The sequence below is a fragment of the Cupressus sempervirens genome, chromosome 3, assembly GCF_028749045.1.
Source record: "Cupressus sempervirens isolate cs-2001-9-10 chromosome 3, ASM2874904v1, whole genome shotgun sequence".
Taxonomy (NCBI): Eukaryota; Viridiplantae; Streptophyta; class Pinopsida; order Cupressales; family Cupressaceae; genus Cupressus; species Cupressus sempervirens.
Genome location: NC_143120.1, coordinates 1,029,984,802 through 1,030,006,385, shown reverse-complemented (window position 1 = coordinate 1,030,006,385; position 21,584 = coordinate 1,029,984,802). Strand labels below are relative to the sequence as shown.

The 21,584-nt window shown below is 32.3% G+C and overlaps 1 pseudogene; it reads right to left on the bottom strand.

Annotated features, from left to right (window-relative positions):
* Positions 1-1,453: 1,453 nt before the first annotated feature.
* On the bottom strand, positions 1,454-20,485 carry LOC149570258 (mannan endo-1,4-beta-mannosidase 6 pseudogene; annotated as a pseudogene).
* Between the last annotated feature and the right edge of the window lie 1,099 nt (positions 20,486-21,584).

Genomic DNA, 21,584 nt, shown 5'->3' with positions numbered 1-21,584 from the left:
AGAACTTTGTCAAATATTCATCTTTTCTAGTGGGCTTCCTTGATCATGCTAATGTCATCATCATGAGTTGCACATTCATTCAAAATAATAGTTTTTGTGCCTCCAGCTATCCAAGTTAGGCCCACCATTAGCTATTCATGTCTCAAAAGATGTTGCCTTTAAAGACATCTTGAGGATGAGCGTTTGGACATAAAAACACATTGAAGGAAACCTTGCCTTAGCAATGTGGGATTAAAGGAAAAGAGAAACTCCATGCATATAGATCTCCTCTGGTTGCATAATATTTCTCTATTATTTAAGAATGGACTTGTCTCCATCTCTTCATTTTCTGAGCCTAAAATTTGAAATGCCCTTCTTATGCATGAATTACCTCTTTTTATCAATGCGGCTCTTCCCTTTTCTTAATCTCCTTGCTGCATGGGTTCCTCTTTAGTCAATGGCTTCTCATACTACTTTGGACTCAAAAGCATCAAAAAATTATATCCACATTTCACATATGTCCATTACTTCGGAAACACACACATCTATCCTTGTTATGCAATGTCTTTCTCTTGTGAAAAGAGAGTCAAATAGAGTATGTATGCCTCCTCCTCCTCCAGTTCTTTTGCATTGCCTTTCTTAGGTAAAAGGAATAAAAATCACCAATTCTAGTGACCATTCAATTTATTTACATCTGATCTTGATAGAGTGCCAAATTTAAGGGTTCATGCATTGGGCATGAGGCTCCTCTCCTTTATGATCGCTGGTGTATACTCTATCCTTCAATGTATGTACTTCTCCATGCACTGACTACCCCTACTACATTAAAACCAACTTTCCTATGATATGAATCAGGAATGAGAGTCTTATAACTAGAATCCATTTTAGCTATATTAGCTGGATGATTTTTAATCTCAAATTCAACTCCCCACCACTACTGCAGCACCACAATCTTAGGTGCATCTTCTCTTTCACTAGTCTCTCTTTCTTTTCTTTTTTTATATTGGGTAGCTTACTCTATCTTTTCTTTGACGTGAGGCTTTGACATAATCTAAATTGCTGCTCCTTTAAGTCGATTACAAACATATGCTAAATATAATATCTACCTTTCTTGCTTCTAAATGATCTTCTATTGCATTCATCTGCTTCCCTACTTTTCCAATGTGTAGTGCTCTACATGGGGTTCTCCTTACTCACATGGGCATCTTCATTTTAAAATATGGCTCCCCCAGTCCCTACTAAAGAAAATATAGTTATGAGAATGTGCCTTTTCATAGAAGATTTTAACCATTGGGAGGGAAGATATATATCTACTTTCAAATAAGAGATCTTGAATCTAGGTTGAAGGATTTGCTATGAGATTTTTATATATCAGTTGCCTCCACATCATAAAGTCTTAAAAGGATGACACAAAATGGAAACACTCTTAAGCATAGGAATTCTTCCCTTCATATCAAAACATGGGGATGCTTCTTCAACATTTGACCCACATCTCATGTGACTTATCCTCTTCCATAGTTGCATGGATATCTTCATCTTCTTTGTGGACCTCTTGCCAATCTCCATATGTAGTCTTTATAAATGTCTCTCTATAGCTAATGTTGTATCCTCCATATCTCTCAGATACTGTAAATTTAGCAAAATGAATTGGCATCTTTAGAGTCTTTTTTGCATTTTCAATATGAGCTTGTTTCCAACTCTTCACAAATGGTAGGTGTTTTAGAATAATGTATTGATCAATCTAGCCCACTGTATAGATATGAATAGATTAAAAATCAATACCAAAAGCCTTGTGATTTCTAATGGAGTTTGTACCCTGATCTTGAGTGGTACTATATGTATTGAATTGTAGTCTATATGGAGCTAAAAACCCATAAATCCCCCCCATTCCTATTTCTAACATATGTTTTGAATCCATCAATTTTACATATGCTGCAATTTCTTCTATCCATGCTTGCAATGTGTTTCCAAATAGGTTAGACTAATAATGGGGTTCATTCATGAGTTCTCATGCAAAGATGGTGGGATCATCCTTGTATATCATGTTTGTCACTATATTCACCCTATTTAACAAACCTTAATATGGGCTTTGAAATAGGTTTCAAGGGTTCGATCAAGAAAAATCATCATTAGATTTGAGAGTTAAACCAACCTCCTTCCCCCACTCCACATATTGTGCTTTCCCTCTGTAGGCTTCTTAGTTGTTCGACAGGGTCAAAATCAACCTAATTTTATTCTTCTTAGCTTCACTTACAACCAAGTCTAAAGCCTTAAAGACATTCTCATAAACACCAAGGAATTTTCAAAGGGCTCTCCATCCTCCATACTATGAAGTGAATGTTCTTTTACTCCACAGTCTCAACATTGGGATGCACAAGTTTTAGAACCCCATTCTTTTCCTTGGTTGATCTTAACCTTTTTGTGAAGACATGAAGTTGGAAGTTCATGTTTAGCATAGGATACATTGAAAAAAATATTAACAAAGTTGGATATTGGCAACATGATACCACCATGCATAGTATGTTTCACCAAGTTTCAACTCATATAGTATGGTGGTCTTACCAGTGGCATCAAGATCCACCATCAGAATTTGCATCTTCTTCTTAGCAAATAACCATTGAAAAAGCTTCATGAATGTAAGACTCATATTGCCCAATTGGTGAGATTTTTAGAAAAGAAAAACCCTATTCTTGAAAAGACTTCACAAGTTTGTGTGCAGGGCATATAATAAGGTCTACCGTTTAATATATTAAATCTCTCCACCTTATTTTTATCACCTTATTAATTTGACAGGATTAGTCAGGCCCCAAAGTGGGTCTGGTTAAAAAAAAATTGTTTCCAAATGACAAAACTGACTCATTCACCCTCTGGTACTAATTTGAAACAAATTCAATCACTAAAAGCAAATTTGAAGCTCATTTTACATCTTTCTACAAACTATCAATTTTGTGTCAGGAGGTCCTTTAACTAGCCTAAAAAACTGACCATAACATCTAACTAGGCTCTCAAATTTGACACACTGGTTCCTTGTTCCACATACTCCTACCCTATCAAATCTTGTCTCATGAAAAAATTTTAGTCAAAAGATAAATTGCATTCGGATTTGGCTTTGAAAGCTAGGAAAATGGACACTTGGTAGAACAAAAAATGGGGCATTGATTCACTATCATGAGGAGAGTATAAATATGAAATTTGGGCTCATGAAAAATAACTGGGCAAGTGTGGTGAGCTATCAAAGTAGGCAACTTAGAATTTGATGACTGGAAATGATGATAGAAAAGCATTTTTTTCAAATGGAATTAACTTGGGAAAGTGCGTAGATAGATTCGTCAAGACTTGAAAATTGGCACACTTGAAGATTTTTGAAGGACAACATAGTTGTATAATCCATTTGATTTCACCTATCATGGATTTTAAGTGATAACATCATGAACAAGGGTTGCAGTCATTTTTCTCCTTTTGACACCAATAAAAAGTTAGAAATTGCTTTTTGAATTGCATTTGAAAAATGATCAAATGGATTCTTCATAAGCTCAAAATTGAAACATACCAAGTCTTTGACCTCTAAAATGAAACACAAAAAGATTTTCATCATTTTGATCAACTATGTCAAAGTTATAACAAGTCAAATAGAGCCTTCTAGAATTCAGAACAATGTGCATCAGTGTAATGCTACACTAAGCATAACCAAGAAAATTTGAAACAAAGAACAACCAGAAAGAACGTAACAATTTTTTTAATTAAATTCAACTTATTACAAGCACAAGTACAAAGATTGAGCCACACTCAATCTAAAAACCTCAAAATACAAGAATATATCATCCAAATATATATCCATAATGATGTGAATACATATTGATTTCAGTAAAATAATGAAGTACAACATCATTCTTAAACACCTATATCCAACATATGGACCCTACAAGTAACTAGTATTGTTTCAGGAAGTAACTTCAATAGTCGTCCTTAGCTACTTGCTAAACAACTTGAAGCAGCTGAAAAAAACACACAGAAATGCAACACAACACAAAAGGGAGCTCAATACACACTGAGTTGAAAAGCGTAATCCACCTGCATACATGTTAGATTAAACATATACATAACCATAATGTAGATATCTGATCCACTTAACATAGTGCAATTCCAAAATCAATATGCAAGAAGTAAACATTTACTTAACAATGCAAAATTAAACTTGCACTAAGAATAAATCGTAAATGAATCATATATATACTGAGGTGTCATCGTTATGGCACTAAGATTCTGCATCCATGTATGGTATACTCATAGTTGACACATAATGGTATTCTCTATTATACTTGTCAATGATAGAATAGAGATATGCCTTGTTCTTCGTACTTAACCATATAGGTTTAAGTCATAGGTAAGGCCAATTATCTTTTTAAACGTAATTAACCCACCCAATTCATTTTAAAGTTATCACTGAATTAATTAACTAAATAGGATAAACCAAATTCAACCACCCCAATATATGTTCATTACAGCTATTCTTAAAATACACATCAAATAGATTTACAAAAGAATGTACATGCAACAAATATAAAATCAGTATACAACATGATACTACATCCTTTAATCCATTCGTAATACATCTTATTCTACCAATTTCAAAAGTAACCTAGATTACTATAACAATAGGAACAAAACTATAATATTAAGATCTCATAAATATAATTAACTTACATATCACCTTAACGATATTCACCAAATCTTAATACTACACAATTGAACCCTGCTATCATAATAAACTAGATTAATCTTCAAAATGAATAAGATAATAGAATTAGAGTAAATATGATATTCCTATTTTAAATGACATTCATCAAACAAATATCATAAATCTAATTTTTTGTAAAAAATTTCCAATTTAATAATAAACAGAATAACATAGTTAGAAATATAATTCCAATTCTCGTACATATGATTTTCATATAGTAGATATCACAATCCCATTTCATTCCAGAATACAATGGTTATTCATTTCAATTCCCTGCTAACTATAATCACTAACTAAATTATCACGTACTGCCATAAAACAGTTTTCTACAGCATCCAAGTAAACAATAGTTCAATCATTACCAATATTTTCATACAAATAAACTTAATCAATAATGCTAAGTTTTTTTTTTTTTTTCTTATTTCAAAATTCCAAATTGTAAATTCTATTTATAATCAACTTACAAGCTCAAACCTTTTTTTTTTAATTACTACACAAACATGTTCGACAAAACTACTACCCAGTTACAACTTACCAAACAGCATAAGACAACTAAAATCTCAATAACATAAGAAACTCTAGAAACATAATCATATCAAAAAGCCTGATTACACAAGGTATCGGCTATTCCATTGACAATTTCCTATATGTCGATGACCACAATAACTATGCTGTCAAAGTAGAAATTCAACTATGGTTTAAAATTGCAAATGAAATCTACAATCATAATGTCTATGATTGATGTCACAGGATAGCAACCATCTAAATTTCCAAATATCGTATATAACCAAAACAATTGACAAGTAATTCAAACCACAACATTCGCTCATAAACATCCAATTTAAGTTACCTCTCATTTCCACAAGTTTTAAGTTAGAGTAATAGATCCAAACCAATGACTTTTAATGCATATCAAAGAAACAAAGTACAGATCCAAAGTATTTGGTAAAATGTCAATACTTACTGACAGTTCATCAACCCCAAGTGATTTCAACAAGTATCGACTAATTGACAATATTACAATTCTCATCATAACACTTTACCGTTTCAAGGTAATTTAACATAATTTAAATTCCATGCTAACTGTTTGATAAAATTTCTCAGTTCTATACTAAGAAGATTCAATAATATTAACATTACAGGTTAACTGTTTGACAAAATGTCTCAGCGCTTGACTATGATCATGAGCTCAAAATTTAAGTGAATTTGAAATTAAGGCCGAGCCTCTCACATCTTTATCGTATAAGAGAGCTTTGATTCATGGATGCTCATAGAGCTCGATAGAAGGTTTTAAAACTTATATGTTATTACAAAATCTTCCAGCATGATAACTGTCATGTGCATGTAATTCTCACATAGCTCGACTCTAAGGAATACACAAGTATGTTTATATATGTACATATAAACCATTTTACCCAAAGATCGAGCTCAAACAAAACCTATTCTTATTATAACTGTGTCCCATGTCGTATGCTATGTATATGACAAAATACCAACAACATACATGGAAAATGAAACACACAAAGAACCACAGACTTCTAAGACTAAAAATGGAAACCCATATTTTAAACATTAACTAAACCCAAATGCAAACAAAAAAGCATGAAAATATATATATTACCCATATCCAAATATGAATATATACAGAACTCGGCAAATCAATTGCCCAATCCTACATACACCCATACTTGGGTATCGATAAGCATATTTTAACCACAGATTTCTTATTTTCTTCAACAAACTAACACTACAAGAACAATAAGGGATTTAAGTTAGAAAATGCCCCCCACCTTAAATCACAGTAGGTGGAAAACCCCAAATAAACTTGATACAAAAGCCCGAAATGTCCAACTGAAAGAAATCTCCACAGAGCTACCACACAAAACTCATAACTGACCTCCACAATGAAAGATAACAGCAAAAAATCAAACATCAAATAGCAAATAACTCCCCCTAAGTAATCTCCTTGCTCGACTTCATAAGCAAGTATTTCTTTCCAACCGAAACCCTTCATGATGTCGATACTCTAGTAACAGAACACAAATGTTATGCGTTCGCAGAGCAATGAGGCCAAATTATCAACATTTCTTCCTCAGAAATCCAACTTGAAAAGGTATGGCAATCAAAACCATCAGTGCCATAAAACCTCATTAATCTTGCATTTAATTCATTAGTGACACAATGCAGACCAAGTACATATGATAGTCCCATTACCACCACCATATTCTGGCTTTCAAAACAATAAACATATTACCATTAAACATAGCATTCAAAACAAATGCAAAAATCCCTTTAATATGATAGCATGCAAAACCCATTGGGTTTTATAAATATAAACCTTATTTCATATAATCAAAAACATTTGATAAGACATAGACAATAGGTAAATGGTATTAGCCACAGGTTTTAACCCCTTCCAAAAGAAGACAAAGTATATAAATACTAATGCCATTAGGATATTTAGCCCTTATCAATACAAAGAATATATGTTAGAATAATCAAACTAATTAAAATTACATATACATATTTAAGATGAATAAACCCACTAATATCACAAGTCACAAGTAAATAATCCCATATTCACTTCAAATTATTGAATGCTCTACCAACAAAACTATATAATTTGTATAAATACATATTCATTTGAAGCAAGAAAATCTTTTAACACCTATGCATCATGAAATACAAACTGTAACATAACATCACAATTGAATTCATTTCCTTAAGTTTATTAAATCAAATAGAACTATTTTATAAACAATATATCTAGGCAAAGAAAATTCATACAACATATCATGAATTTAACATTGGCCAATAAATAACTCGCAATGTTTACAAATTAGTTTTGCCAAAACAACTGAAGTAAAACTTTCTAATATTAATCCAAAAGTATTGTGCATACACAACAATAACGTAAAATCAGAGATATCAAACATGATAATCTTGAGACAACAATATGTAACTGACATAAACTCATGTTCCTAGGACATTAAAAACCAAGTTCTACAGATAACACAGACATAACATCAGAAAGAAACTTATAACCACAAAGTCATAATATGCAGTAAAACCAAAGTAGTGGTCAGGCATGACAATCAGCACAACATCAACAAATAACCAACTTTGAGGGATTCAAAACCTAGTCAAATGGACTCGAAATGACTTGTAATTTGACACATGGGCTCTCTGGTATGGACACTAGAAACTTTCAAAGTGGAAATTCATGAAAAATTACTAAGTGTGAGATATTTAAACAAAAACTAGGTTTCTTGTCATTGTTTGACACTTAGGTGAAAATGTAGAATTGTAAATTGCTCAAAACAAGACTTCATGGAACAGCTCGAAATGTCAATTTATCTTCATGAAACATATAGACACACTAAATGCAAGGTGTTGAAAACATTAAACACCTCTTGGGCTTCCCAAGTACAATCAGGTACAAATGCATTAAAGAGCACTTATAGGGCTTAATTTCTTCAATGGTACTCAAAATCAGGGCTACAATTTTGATTGCCAATAGAATGAACATCATATAATTATCTATGCCCATATTTTCTATGTATTAATTATAAAATATATTTATACCAACAATGTCATTAGTATAATTTTTAATCTTCTCTACTCACTATAGATTTCCAATATTATTTGTTGATCCTCTAACACTTTGCTTACATTTCTTAATTATTGTAGTGGGGCTACCCTTCAAATTTCCTAAGATGATAAGAAGTTCGTGTGAGAGTTTTACTTTACTCTTGTTCTCAATAGTTGAATAATTAGACCATTTTGTATGCTATAAAATAATATTTATGTCTAAATAAACCTTATATTTGTTATTGAAATATGAATAAATAATTTTGTATTGACAAATATATTTAAAAATATGTATATAATCTTTAACATTAACGCTTCAAAAAGCCTCAGAGACTTATGTATTATATTTTAACAAGGAGAGTAAAGCATTCCAAAAATAATACAAAAATACAATAAACATCCCATCTCTTTTAAAAGTATCACTAAATACAAATTATTTTGTTTTTGCTTATATGAAACTATTTAGAAAAAAAAATCCTCAAAAGATATAAATTAATAATCTTAAAATAAATAGTATCTAGTTCTAAAGAGGTTATTTAATAATGACATATATGTTAAGGGCAATAGTTGACTTATTTAGAGGGAATGACAAGTGTATATAGTTTCTATAATAAAGGACAATATTTTCATAGTAGAGAAGCCTAACAGAGAAGAGACCCTATTAAACTAATTATCACTAACTTTTGTTTAAAAATACTTTTTGTTATTACTAAAAAATGCATTCATGAAATTAAAAATTAATGAAGATTTCACAAATATTCTTACCTATCTAGCTAAACACGTTTATAACATTCTATATATTTTTTAAGAAAAAGAGTCTTGAAATTAAAGTTAAATAGTTTATCTAGACTTCACAAATTCTTTCTCCAATTCTTTTCATTCTAACAACATTTTAAATATTCTAAAAAAGGCAATCCAATATACATCTAAAATCATCATGAGATGATTTTATAAATGACATTTGAAATGGACAAAAAAGAAATTTTCTAGAGTCTTGTGTGATGCCCAAATTCATAAATTTACAAAACTAAATTTAGAAAAAGAGACTTAAATTAGAAGATTCACAAAAATCATCTAAAATTCAAAAGATTTGGAAAATATTTAAAACACCCCAAAAGATATAGATTACTTATTCTCCATATAAAACTATCAAGAATTTCTAGAATGGTTCCTTGTTCAATATTTTCTCTATAACAATAGTTTGAAAGTGAAATGAACATGAAAATCCCTATTTTGATGACCTAGGGGAATTTTTGAATAGACCCTAATGATGCTAGACAAAATTATCAACATCTCAAGGTTAGCTCAAAATATTACTTGTTAAATTTATTTATCTAATTATAAATTATAATATTATATTGTTATTAGTGTAAGGTAGATTTTACATTAAAATATTAATTTTCTTTTATGTAAATAATGCATATTAATTTTTTTTGATGATGTGGACACTAAATTAAATATATAAATGATTGTATGTAGGAAAAAATATTAAATATTCTTTATAAAAAATTGCATTAAATTTAAATATGAAATTTTCTAATATTATAATAATTCATTTTAGTTGGCAATGGAAATTTGTGGAGAAGACTAATCTAACAATAGAGGAAAAAAAAATCTTTGGTCAATTTTTAAAATGTAGACAAGCAACATAAATAGATAGGAACGATAAATTATTTTGGGTTGGATCAAAGAACATGAATATAGTGTTAAGAAAGGATATGGAATGATTATAAATTCATAATGATGGGAAGAGATAGACACTCTCATAAATGTATGTAAAATGTTTGATTTTCAAACAACATTTCTAAATAATCCATGGAATTTTCTAAAAATATGGCCCAAACATGTGTTATCTAAGACTTGTAGCAATTAATACAAAATATCTCCTCTAAATTAAGGAAAGAGAGAAATTGAATTATTTTCAAATAAAATTATGGACATGTCATCTTTGATTCATAAGTAGAGGAAAATACAATAGAAATAGAAAATAATAACTTAAGAAATACCTACAAGGAAGAAGGTTCCTTCTCATATGGGATACTTAAATGAAAAACAATTGGTCTAATTTAATAAATACACCCTTAACTTGTACTAAAGAAAGTAGACAAGCATGAGTGGAGTGTTGGGCACCTCCAACAAGATAGGCAAAGCTAAACTAACTCAAGAGCTACATGATTAGGGTTAATTATCGAGTTAGACTAACACTCTTGGTTAATAAAAAGAGTTGAACACTTAGGGATGATGTTTAGGTTAGAAGATATGTCTTGAGGTAACCATTAGCAATTTAATGATTGAAGAGTCACAAATTATTATTAATGTACTGAAAAATAAAAAACCAAATTGCAAACTAAAGTCCAAATTGAAAGACACATTGAAACTAGTTGATAGTTTTCAAGATATTAGGATCAATCAAATATACCTCTAAAACAAGAAGTAGAAGTATTTTTAAAATTTATAATACATAGCTAAGCACGTATATAGTAAAAATTAGAATGTATGTTTAAGGAAATTAAGTTAAGTAGTATTATCATTTTCATTATCTTGATCCATATATAGGTGCTAGGCTACCATCATTATACATAGAAAATTAGTTTTATACAGATTGCAACCTAGAGGGAAGATTAAGATCTTTCTACTAGTTCCTCTAACTCTTTACAATCTTAGTTTCTTCCTATTCACTTCTTCTCACATCATATCCATTTGATTTGATAATATGTTGTCAATCATCCTACCAAATTTTTTTTGGAGCACCAAGTCCCTTCTAGGTGTTTTGCGAGTAACTACAAATAGCCTAAGATCCTTTGTTTTTATGCCTATACTTTGGTTAGTATTTCTATAGGTTAGTATTATGGAGTTAGCTATTATTCTATTTCATGCATTTGAAGATAGAACACTAGCTTTTAAAGGTGCCACTAAGCCCAAGTGATGGAACCACATGTTAAAAGAGGTTGAGGACATGACTCGATTAGCCATCATTAGGGTTTTAAAGCTCTTTAACTTTGAATGCACTTGGAGAAATTAAAGCTCTATCATAAAGTCTCTGATAGCATGCATGGTAAAATAATAGGTTACCCATTAGGATATCACCTACTTATGTGCAAAATTATTTGATGAAACTTAGCTAGAAGGTATATACAACAATATTTTTAGTAGTACTCATAGACTATCTAGATTATGTAGCCTAAAGTTTATATGAACAATTCGATGGAAATCCTTCTTTATGAATGACTAAATCAAAGTTAGATTATAAATATTAGGTATCAAAATATATTTTGACCTTGTTTTCTCTATTTGACCATATTTTGGATTGACATGAAAGCTAGCATTAATTTTCTTGTTTACTAGGAGGGAATCGGGCAAGGTGTCAACCATGAATGGCTCTTCAATTACATAAGAGATTTTGGATACCATCCTTCTCTACTTATGGATTATAGTAGTTTAAAATAACAAGAGTTTGTTCTCCCTAACATGAATAAGTCTAGTAGGAAGTAAGCATCATTCATCTATGTACTAGGACAACCACTCTACAACAACAAGAAGTAGTGGGAGAAAGCATTTTTGTTTTTAGGCATTACAAGTAACCCTTCTAATCTCTAGTTAGTACCCCTTCTATGTATAGACATGTTTCATTTTCTATAGCACGTCCTTAGCTGTTCATAAAGATTTTATCCTATTTTTATAGTCAAGTTTAGTATTCTCGCAATGACAAGTAGTCTCTTCCTTCTACACATGATCAATTAGGTTATGTATTGATTGTGTAGATATGTTCTGTAGTCTTCTTATACTCTACATTTATGTCTTTTATTACTGATAGACAGTTTCTCCCCTAAGCACTTTCATATTGGTGACATAGTATTATCATCTCTTGGTGACATAGGCTTCCAGCCTATCCTTTTTAATCTCCCCTACCATTTTACTTATTCCAACTACTTTATTTATTGTTGTCTTCTCATGGAGAGTTCTAGACCTCTCATTTTATAAACTATATTTCTTGATTATTAGGTTTAGGTTTACGGTGTGTCAGTTAAAGTATTTTCCAAAAGTTTTTGTCAGCTGTAATATTTTCTAGAAGTTTATAGATGTTTTTTCTTCTTGGCTAATGCTATATTTATTTAGAATATTGTATGCTTTCCTATAAAAGGGCACTATGTACTCATGTGAGATCATGGTGAATGAAATATAATATATTTTATTGTGTGGCAGCATATTGTGTTGTTCTATGTCTTTTGTTATTTTTACTTTACCCATCTATCAGATTGGTATCAGAGCTGTAGAAAATCTAGGCATTTTTTTTATGGGCAGATGTCGTTGTGGGTGAAGGCCAAATGAGAGTAAAGCTGAAGATCTAAGGAAGAGATCATAGTTTCTATGTGAGGAAGGAAGAGAAAGGGTTTGTAGTTGTTACAAGAGATAAAGTTTTACTATTAAATCATGGCAGGAACCAGTGGAAGTATTTCACAACCAAAAATTCCAAATTTTAATGGAAAAAATTTTGATTATTGGAGCATCAAAATGAAAACTCTTTTTCATTCTCAGGATGTTTGGAATTTAGTTGAAAGTGGGTTCCCTAAACTAGCAAACCAGTAGGCGTATCAAGCTCTTTCACAAGTTGAAAAATATTTATTAAAGGAAAATAAGAAAATGGATGCTATGGCATTATTCTTTTTTCATCAAGTAGTGGAGGAAGCAATATTTCCAAAGGTAGCTACTCCCACAAGCTCAAAACAAGCATGGGACAACTTGTAATCAACATACCAAGGCATAGGAAAGGTAAAAACTTCAAAGTTACAAAATCTTAGAAGAGATTTTGAAATTTTATAAATGAAAGATTTAGATTCATTAGACTCATTCTTCACTCAAATAAAGGGGATATTAAATCAGATTAGATCTTATGGAGAAACCCTTGGGGATCAACAAGTTGTAGAGAAAATACTTAGAAGTCTACCAAATAAGTTTGATTCAAGAGTTGTAACCATTAAAGAATCTAAGGATCTCTCATTGCTTCCAGTAGATGAGTTAATGGGTTCTCTCTTATCACATGAAAAAAGGTTGAATTTTTCGAGAACTTCATCATTGGAGAATGCTTTTGAGACTCTACTTTCATTTGGAAGAACAAGAGGAAAATTAGATTACAACAGAGGCAAATGACATTTTACACCAAGAGGAGGAAGAGAAAATCCATAGTTTGAGAATAGAAGGCCAGAATCAAGCTCACAAACCCATTTCACATCAACAAGAGGAAGGGGGAGCAACCATCCTCACAACCATAATCAAGGAGAAAGGTATGACAAATCTAACATCCAATGTCATTATTGTAATAAATTTGGGCATTTCACGTCTAAGTGTAGAAAAGGACAATATGACATGAATAGGCAAAAGGCACATTTTACAAATGAAAGTCAACCCAACACTAGTGATCAAAATACCATCTTGGTAACATTCAATGTTGCACAAGAGAGTTCTAAAGAAGTGTGGTTCTTAGATAGTGGTTGTAGTAACCATATGAGTGGGTTTAGGGAGATATTCTCAATAATAGATGAATTAATAAAATCAGAGGTTAAGTTGGGGAATGATCATCAAATTTTAGTGGTGGGAAAATTGGTCAATTAGCATAAAAACTAAGAAAGGTGAAGAAAATGAAATTCCTAATGTATATTATGTTCCTAGATTGCAACACAATCTCATTAGCATTGGGAAACTAGTACAAAAGGGATATAGAATATATTTTGAAAATGATGAATATTTGATTCTAGATAATAGACAAAGCAATAGGCTGATTGCTAAAGATGAAATGACTCAAAATAGAATGTTCCCACATAAAATCCAAAGTGAACTATTCTTAGAGCCAAATGAATTGCAAAACTAGTTGAATCTGCACTCAAATCTTACAAAAATGAATCTTGGCTATGGCATTTAAGGTTTGGTTATTTAAACTTTAAAGGGTTACAACTCTTATATAAGAAATGAATGGTCTATGGGTTGCCGTCAATAGAGCCACTTAAGACAATATGAGAGAGTTGCATTTTGGAAAAGCAACATAGAGAAAAATTTCTTGTTTGAAAGTCTTATAGAGCAAAACATCCACTTGAGATAGTCCATTTAGATCTTTATGGTCCAATGCAAACACCATCCTTAAGAAGAAAACTTTATTTTTTGACATTTATTGATGATTTCAGCAGAAAATTTTGGGTTTATTTTGTGAAGTATAAATCAGAAGTATTTACTATCTTTAAAGAATTCAAGGTAAAAGTTGAAAAAGAAAGTGGATACTTTATTAAAACATTAAGAACCGATCAAGGTGAAGAATACATATCAAAGGATTTTCTAATTTTTTGCAAAGGAAATTTGGCATACAAAAACAATTTATAGCAAGGTACACTCCATAAAAAGATGGAGTAGTGGAAAGAAAAAATAGAACAATTATGGAGATGATAAGGAGTATGTTAAAGGAGAAACACTTACCAAATGAGTATTGGTCTGAAGCAGTTGCATTTTTAGCATACATACTAAATAGATGTCCAACAAAAGAAGTAATAAATAAAACACTAGAAGAAGCTTGGAGCAAAAGGAAGAACAATATAGCACAATTGAGAATATTTGGTTGTCTGAGATACTCATTGTTACCTCAAGAAGTGAGACAAAAATTGGATGATTGAGGAGAGAAGTGCATATTTGTGGGATGTAGTAAACAATCCAAGGCATATAAGCTATACAATCCCATCACAAAGAAATTAATAATAAGTTGTGATGTTGAGTTTCTAGATGAGGAAGCATGGGATGGTAGCTTAGATCAGTCAATTACGGCTATAGCTAGTGTTCCACAAGAAAATAAAGAAAATGAAACTCAAGATGTGCATTCTACAACACAAACAAATGTTCCTAAAACACCTACAAGGGCACCTACCACTCTATTTGTAAACAGATTGTTCTTTTCAATGTAACTCTTACATGTCCGAACCTATGAGAAACAATTTGATACCAATAGTTGGATAATCTATCATGAGATTGATACATTTCCTCTAAATTGAAAGGTACAGCTCCCTTATCAATGATATTTAATGAATTTTTTTGTTCCTAAACTAATTGGGTACGTTCTTAACCCGAGGATGGAAGAGAAAAACCAAGCTAGCCCCAGATAAAACTAACTCAAGCAGATTTTAGTTCCTAAACCTATCAAATTCCAAGAACCCACAATTCCTATGACTTCTTGATACCAGTAATGCAATATGGATGCAAATTATGTGAATTCAATGAAGAAATGAAGATTAAATATTTACATTTATGCAATAGGAAAATATGCAAATATTGTGATCTACAACACATTCATTATTTTACATAAGATGCAAGATAATGTCCAAAAACAAATACAAAAATGCTTTGATTGAGTATATTCAAAAAATAAAACCCAAAAACTCTTCTTTGTTTTGAACACAACAAACACAATGCTCTAATTTTTATTTTCCTACAACTCTGGCCAAATCTATTATAGAAATCAATGCATGAAATGAAATGCATAAAATAAACTTCTATCTCCCCTCTACTCTAGCAATAGCTACTCTTGCAGAAAAGAAGAACCCCTTCAAATGAAAAGGCTTTACAATAAATATATTCTCCAGCAACCGTTTGGTCTCTTCCAGTGACTTTTTAGTTTTGTAACTGATCTTGTCTCTTCGACTTCTCATATTTTTCCTTGTGAAAAATGATATGCTTATTAACTTTTAAATTTAATAATGATATATATTAACATATTTAAATTATATTTTAACAATTGACATTTAAATATGTTAAATCAATTTCAAAATCTTTCCTTTGTTGAGCAGATAGCAAAATAAGTACTACTCCCAAGTAAAAATGGGTCATGTTTTGGGGGGTATATCTTTTGATTCCACTATTGGATTGAGATCATCTTTGGATATGTCTTTTCAAACCTAATTATCTTCATTTTGACTAGAGAAAGAGGAAAAATAATCATCGAGTCAAAAGACATGAGCTACTGAATGCCAGTCTATATGACTGTTGCAAAATCAGAATTGATAAGATAAAGTTTTCAGCCACTCTTCTTTCACATGTTATGTAATCCAGATGTCTTTAATTTTCCACTATGTTATCTTTCGTGCTTGCCATGTTTATTCCTTGCCAAATTTTGGAAGTGATTTTATTGAATGCTTGTGGCAAAAAATCCCAAATGAAGGTTGAAAAGCATACCAAGTTCTCATTTTTCCACTTCTTTGTTGTAGGTGAAATTCACACATTCTAGTAATAGCTGCACTTTGAAAATAATTAACAAGCAATACGTCTTCTTTACTATCAGGTCACTAGCTATGAAATACTCTAATTCATCCTTTGTGGAAAACTCCAAACTAACTATGAAAGGCATAGCAGAAAATGTGTTTTCTACTTCATTTTTAATGTCATGTTGATATCCAAGTCTTTAAGCAATAAATCATTATGAGATTACCATTCTTTGTTTAATCGATTAAGAGCTCTTTTCCATCTCTCTATTGTGGATTTAATGCTTGGTGGAAATTCCATTTTTGAGTGTGAAAAGTGCACCCAATCTTCAATTTTCCATTCTCATGTAGTGGGCACCATTTTGATGTAAATTGATTCCCAAATTATTTTTCTGTAGTGATCTTGATATTGGACCCCATATATCTTCATTTTAGATTGAGATTTTCCTTTTCTCTCCTCATGTGGAAAACTGAACTTTGACTATGAAAGGCATAGTGGAAAATGAGTTTTCCACTATGCTTCTCCCTTTGATGGAAAATGAAACATTTGCTTCTCTAATGGAAAATCTAAAAATGACTGCGAAAGGTGCAGCAAAAAATGAGTTTTCCACTCTGCTTTTTCCCTTTGGTGGAAAATCTCAAGTTGACTACTCCATTGCGAAAAATTTAAAAAGCGCTTCTCCAATGGAAAATCTGAAAATGACTACGAAAGGCATAGCAGAAAATGAGTTTTCCACTGTAATTTTCCCCTTTGGTGGAAAATCCCAAGTTGACTACTCCACTGTGGAAAATTCAAAAAGTGCTTCTCCCATGGAAAATCTAAAAATGACTATGAAAGGTGCAGCAGAAAATGAGTTTTCCACTCTACTTTTTTCCTTTGGTGGAAAATCCCAAGTTGAATACTCCATTACGAAAAATTCAAAATGTGCTTCTCCACGGAAGAAAAATAAACTTTGACTTCTATTGCTTCCACATTTGCGTAATTGGACTCAGAAATAATTCAATCCTTCATAAAAACTTTGTTAAGCATACTGGGAACAATTTTGGGAAATTCTTTATGGGAGGCAACTTTAAAAGTTTTAAAAATGGTGGACTAAAAGTGCACCTATACACTCAAAACACTACTACTCTAGCAAGCACTAATAGTAACAAATCATCTAATCCAACACTTGCATCATTAAGATTAAGATCTATAAATACTTCAAGGAAGACACGAAGTCTTAGAAACATATATGATGAATTACGAGAGGCTAAAAATGATGATATATGCATTAATTTTGTACTCTTAGCACATGATGATTCAATTTATTTTGAAGAAACTATTAATGATGACAAATGGATTTTAGCCATGGATGAAAAATTCAATCAACAGAAAAAGAATGATACTTGGTACTTAGTAGATCTTCCTAAAGCCAAGGATATGATTGGAGTTAAGTGGATATACAAAACAAAATATAATGCTGATGGAAAAGTAGAGAAACACAAGGCAAGACTAGTAGCCAAAGGCTTCACACAACAACTTGGGTGTTGCCTATTGGTGTTTCAAAACGTTACCCGTTTCTAATTACCTTGATGAGAACAAGACACATCTAGGGGCAGCTAACTCCCATTTTCAACATGCCCATTCAGACACCAAGCCAACTATAAGGCTATACTCCTTCTTCTTCAGGCTCTGCAAAACCTAGGCGGGTGAACCTATAGATTCCTTATATGGTACCAGTTGTCAAAGCATACACTAAATCTATTCAAAGTAGATAAAACCCTTATTTCCCCTGAAGACTCATCCAATAACATATATCTGCACTAGCTAAATCCAAATCCATGGCATTCATAAGCTGAGTGAGGGCATTCTATTATAGCTCTTCAACATAAAAAGTAAAGATCATTTGATTAATGATGTTGATTCAACAAAACCCCTAAAATGCAGCAACATGAACAAGTGATCCCATAAACAACCAGTGTCTTATCTATTGGGAAAATCCATGAATCAAATGCATACATATAAATATCTGAGACATATGTGTATCTTCAGATATCTGATCTATCCATCTAACTTGTAAATGTACATCTATGCTTAATCTGAACCTCATTCTTGCATGATATCCCCATCAACAAACCTACAATCCTGTTGATTCTCAGGAGCATTTACATAACCTCTTGGGTTATAAGAAAAAATGAACTAACATACAACCTTAAGGAGCTGCAATTACAACCTAAGATCTTTGTCCAGAGATTGTAAAACATTGAAGATCACTAATAAGGCAGACGTGAATCAGAAAGAAACTAATGAAATTCATGTTCCTTTGTATTAATTTCCTTGAAAAAATACATTTAAAAGCATGCAATCAAAACATGAAAACACCTAACATGTCTGGACTATCTGTATTATCTTTACACTTGCTGTTCACATCAGAGAAATTGCTGAAAAATGGAGGTGGAAACACAGTTCTAGATCCAAAGAAATGGTCTCATGGAATGATTGCAAATTTCCTACCAACAATGGTTTCTCAGTCACAAAAAACTGGAACCCCCCCAAATGAGGAAAAATGAAGTAGATATAAGAGAAGGGAGAAATTTTTGGATTGCAAATGCAACTGACATCTGTCAACCTGGAATAACCTTCTCAACAGGTTAAAATCAACCTTCAAATCTTTTCCCTCAGTGCTAAATCAAATCTTCAATTAGTTCTAGCTCTAAAAGCATCAAAATACTAGAAATTATGATTGAAGAACTAACTGATTTGATTCTTGATTTTACTCACGGCGAAAAGTGAAAATCAGTTTAGCAAATGATTTCAAAAAGGCAAGAAATTGTTCTATAACTGATTTCCCTCATGTTCAGACCTTACCAAGCCTTTATAACTACTCTACAACCACCTCTGATGACTCACGATTAAATCTATTCATCCTACTGAGAAAGCCCCAGAATTTACAAATTTGCTCATAACTTGAACCACTATAGACCTATACAAAATCTGACCCCGCATTTGAAAAATTCAAGCTCTCTCGGTTCCAACGGTATATTGAAGTGCCCATTTTTGATAAAAAATGCCCATGTTATGGCACTTTGAAAAACAGGCCCCTGGACTGAACTTTGGCATTAAAATGGAAAAAAATTTAAAATTCTATATAGTCACAACTATATAAAAATTTAAATGTTTCAAAACTTAACCATTTTTTACTTTCATGCATTCAAATTTAGACTTTTCATTTTATATTCACTTATCTCTACCCCTTTGCCACTTGTTGGAATCTGATTGGCTGCCATCACCATTTTTGAAATATTTTTAATTAAATAATTAATATATTAATTCATTAATCCTTTTTAATATTCATATCACCATCCCGTTGAAATATCTTTATGCCCTCACACACATATGAGTCTATTAATATTTTAATAATATCTTCTGAACCTTCAAAATTTTGTTTACGCTTTTATGCTGGACGTAAGAACGTAAGCCTATTATTTGCATCTCTCGTTCATACGCGAGACTTTCCCGTCGTAGCACCAGAGGCTTTGAAAAATCTCCTTTCGATCATATGTGGATACAGTCCTTTACAAGCATACGCTGGGCCTGTAACACCGTGAGGCTTTTATCTTCAATCCTCCGCTCTTACGTGTGGGCTCACAATCTGCCAAGTGTCACTTTCTTAACGCATTTTGAGAGTTAAAATTTGGTTAACCTTCCTTTGCGAGCTGTCTCCACGTGCACGGGTCTACCAACATACATCTCCACGTCCACAATCATGGACTACTGATATTTGCTATTTGAGCATTCATTATTATAAAGCAATGAAAGTTCATAATCACCTAGCGTGTGGGACAATGCAACTCGTGGCTTCCTCCGTTGCTTCACTTGGAAAGAAAATGTCTGTCCTCCATTTGATGCAAATGATCCATACATTAGCTCCTTCCTTTTTATGGCGTCTGCTCTATTCCTTGGCATGTGTAGAATGTGTCTTGCCCCTACTATGGTCTTTGATGGCATCCTTTTTTAATCAGCGTGGAGCCCCATGCCTTTGACCAAAAACTTCAAATTGAAGCTTAGCTTTGTCATTGTTTCCATCTTGCACCAGTGAGTTGGAGCTTTCCTTGCACTAGTTTACCCTGTACTTCTTTGCACGTGAGGCTCCCTCCTCTTCTAGGCTACGTTCTCTATTTTGCTTGCAAGGCGTTTTGTTTGTCCTACACCTTCTCCTTGGTGTCTTCCCTCTTGTTCACACGTTGCCTTGCCTGCGAGTGTTTTTTATTGTTTCAAAAATTTACCTCTTTTTGGCATGATGGATTTTATACCGTTGGCGGCTTAAATTGATGTGGATCCTCGCTTGGAAATTCTTCCTATCTTCGTTGTGTCTAGAAGCCGCCTGCTGCCTTTAATGGCAAGGATATCTTCCATATATGCTTCCTCTATCTTGGACGTGGGTGGCCTCCATGTAATTTGCATAGGCCATGGATGCCTTCCTGTGAAATGCTTCCCCTGCAAATCACCTCCACTAGTGTGGATACTCCCCTATGGACGTAGACCCCTTTTGAAGAATGGAGGTAGCTATGAGGATTTACAATCTGGTAAGCTACTGATTGATCCGCATTGTGTATTGATGTTGTACAATTACAACCTTATAATGTCAATGCAAGGATAAGTTGATGTTTGCATTGAATATCTAATCAATGGTAGTGGTCTTAGATATCCAATTAGCTGATGACTTAGGTGAAAATATCTTATCACAATGTCTCCACCTCCACAATGCCAAAATGTTGATCATGTCATTTCTGTCATTGCAATGAGATATTCCATCTGTGAGAGCCTCTCATTTGATGTCACTTATACGCTTATTCTTTTCTTGTATAATATTATGCAAGTCTTCCACAGGCTTATTATTCTTTCGCAAATCTTCATTATACATATTTTACTTAGTCTGATGGAATCAGTCGAACCCCAAAGTGGGTCTGGCTAAAAAAAAAAATTTCTTCTAAGCAACTGATCTGGAAAACTAATCCACTGACCCCCTCAAACTTTTAGGCATCAAATTCGAACACAAATTGAT